Source organism: Zerene cesonia, chromosome 4 (genome assembly GCF_012273895.1).
Source record: "Zerene cesonia ecotype Mississippi chromosome 4, Zerene_cesonia_1.1, whole genome shotgun sequence".
NCBI lineage: Eukaryota > Metazoa > Arthropoda > Insecta > Lepidoptera > Pieridae > Zerene > Zerene cesonia.
Genome location: NC_052105.1, coordinates 1,128,110 through 1,131,837, shown reverse-complemented (window position 1 = coordinate 1,131,837; position 3,728 = coordinate 1,128,110).

Genomic DNA, 3,728 nt, shown 5'->3' with positions numbered 1-3,728 from the left:
ATTTAGGACCATACAGTAGTAAAAAGAAATATTTATAATGATTATTATATTTCGTATCTGGTATGAATATAATTAATAATGATTAATTCGTAGGTATAACAATTGTATTATTACGTTGAATAGGTAAACAGTATGTAGTGCGAGTTGAATATTAGCGTTATAATTAATTAGTTGTTATATTGGGTAGGTGTAAAAATTTTCCAAATAATAATTTTATCAGTTACACCTGCGAAAAAGCAAGTACTTGTTGTTCTGGAAGTAAAATAGGTAAAAATAGCTTAATAGATATTATTCAAATACATAATACTATGTCAAAATAATGTCACCACTGTCTAGAGTTTCCACACCTGTTACAAAGTGGCTACCGACCTATTACAAGTGAATTATTTGAGCTATCACAGTATCACACAGTCACACCTTGCAAGCTGCATTATTATTAACTGATTATTTAAACTACTCGATAGCAGATGTTGGATTGACTTTTTTTTTGCTTTTTAATGGCCGGGTTCTCGGGCGAAACAACCGGGCGGATAGAAGTTGAAGGAGGTCGTTGCAATTACGGGCAGATGGGCTTGACACGCGTCGGGTGGGTCAGTGCCGTGTAACGTGTTTGTCGGTTTGTACTTTGCAATGCAATGCGTAGGAACACCATCCTTACCACGATTTACATATAAACGCATGCCCTGACCACTAAACCTTTATATGCCTACATGACTTAATAAATATCTAGTACATATTTCGCAAAAATATACATATTTGAGTCATTTAAATTTATTGGATATAAAATCAGGGATTAACATAATTAATGCTTAATTAAATTATAAAGTTATCGCTATAAATATTCTATGTGCACATAAATTAATATTGGAATGCAATTGATTTCAAAAAAACATCGCATATAAGTTGCAAGGTTCATAGAACTCAGAAAGTTAACGACGGTCGTCGTAAATAGATGTTCTTGTAATTCATTATATCGCCATAAAATGGATTGTGCGGGTCATAGTATTTTACTGACGCCAAACAGAATAAAACGGCGCGAGCTCACCTCAATTAATACAAAGGTGCGCGCGCAGCTGACTGCGCACCTGCCGCTATCTTTAACATTTCTTTTCGCCATCGGTGTTATTGGCCTATTTTTTTATCGCGCAGCTGACGCGCGCGCATTTGTTATAAAATCCTTTGTTATCCTTATTTCTTAGTCTGGGTTGCCACTGCTCTGATTTTTAACCGGTGCATGAGAGAACCGGTACAAGAGATGATATTTTGTCGGCAAGTGTGTGAAGGTTTAAAATATTCACTGATCTGCCGTTATATTTGCTCTTATTGTTTCTATTTAACTTATAGAAGCCGATAAATGACAAAATTATATTCACAACAATCATGTAAGTTATTGAAATATTGATTCCTAGATCCTTCTAACATTATAAGTGCAAATGTAATTGTTATTTGATCACCCTAAAACTCCTGGACGGATTTTGATGAAACTTTGCGGTGTTATAGCTTGCGTGCCAGAGTAATACTTATAATATTAGGCAAGTTTTCTATAAAACTAATATTATATGTTAGCTTCGTGGATTTGATTGTAATAGCGGATGAACCCGGGCGGATGAACAGCAGCTAGTTTTAATAACTTATTCTTTCATTTCTTATATTATAATTAAAATCGATTGAAACGATTCAAAAAACTTATATATGGCAACCCTTTATCAACCCTTAAGCTACGTCTAGGAAGGCAGCTGTCTCAAGAAAAGGTTTGGCAGCTGTATGCATCCACGTGGATCACAATATAACATGCGTGGGATAAAGTTGACAGCTAATTAGCTCTATTGTGTCTGCGATTGCCAGTAATTCAATTGAAAAGGTTTTTTATAGTTTATTCATCTCTATAGTAAAAGCATAAATGACAATTTTTAATTATTTTTCTTATCCCATATTCAAGCAAAAAAGAAGACGAAGAGTTTAAAAGCCCCCTAGGATTTTTTTATTAGAGCAATAAGTATCTGTATCTACACTACACTTTGTTTGTTTGGTTGTAATGAATAGGCTCAAAAACTACTGGACCGATTTTAAAAATTCTTTCACCATTCGAAAGCTACATTATCCACGAGTAACATAGACTATATATGTACCACGGGCGAACAGCTAGTTACTAATAAAATAATAATCGATGCTTCACGTGTACACTGTATGATATCCCCCTTTAGTAGTTAAAGCTTCACAGACTTCAGATAGTGCTACTATATTATTGTAATTATTTTGTGTGGTATTCGTCGTTTTTATGTAAGTCTAATAAACGTTTTCATATTTCTATTTGACTGGCAAGTGAACAGTTTCAATAGTGGATTTATGTGTAAAAATGTATCGAAATACTGTTATAACATTACGTTCCGTAATTTGGCAACAATGTTAGGGTCCCCAACTCCACCTGCTTGTAATTAGTGCTAATAACACACTTGTTACCTGCCGACAACAAAGGAGAAATTCGAGCGGCCTCTTTCGATTCATATTTAAATAAAAGTAATCCTTAATACCTTGAAGCAGGATTTATATTTAATGTTTAGGTATACTCCCGCCATAATAATTAAAGGTTTGTTAAGATTTGTGATTTTAAAGTGAAGGATTAACTGTTTGTATGTGCAGTTTGTATGTAGCCTGTGCTTCAACTTACTGAACATTTTTTATGGACGTAAAATAGTATTCTATACATGGGGTTTATTATTTGGTAAGGCGTTGCCTTGTCATGGCGAGACACGTAGAACTTTTTCGAGCCTACAATTATTATAAACGCGAGAGTTTGAAAGTATGAATGGATGGATATGAATGCAAAATTTTGCCGCGTTTTATTGATACAGTATTATAAACATTAAAACAGTATTTCATATTTGTTCAGGTAATTGTTAATTCGCTCAGTAGATGGCGTGGGGTGCCCCGTAGAAACACCAATGCGAAGCAGTATTAAACATTTGATTGCTCTGGTGGTCGGGTGGTAATGCGACGCCCTGATATAACGAAAGACGCAGGTTCAAATCCCACCTCTTGATTTTTTCACCATTCTTCTTATTTTTCATATATTCTATTTAACTTGGTACTAATATCATTTCAATTTCTATTACAATATTCACAATTATTCACTCTGAATGATCTTTCTGTAAAAATACAAAAAAGTATTATTTCTCTTTTGGGCTGGATTAGAATACAAAATAAATATCAAAACTTTTAGAAGAGTGATCTTTAGTTTATGACGATAATAAACTTATATTGTTGAAATGTCCTATGTAAGTAATGAAATAGAAATCAATGGTGCGTAAAAAACAAAACATAGAACATCAAACACGGTTTTCCCCTTAAACAAAGCAACCCTCTCAATCATACGAATGGCGTGCAAGCTCTTGGATCGATGGGTGCCTCTAGGATCCCATTGAAAGTAGGTCATCTGCCCCCATGGATCGCACCCTCGCTACCAGGGGACCAGAAACGGGAAAGCGTTTGATCGACCTGGATACGTAGGAATGTCGCTTTTCATTTTCTCTAATGTAAATTTGTTTATTGATTATTAAAGATTTGAGCCCAAAGCAATCGATTTTTTAAATTACTGATTCAGTACAGGACACAAAATAATTTATTCGTCTGTAGATATGTAAGTTATTCCTTTATGATATACTTTGTCTGGTATTAGAGTAATTAAGTAAATTATAAGGTTAATTTCGTCCGACATTAAACATAAAATC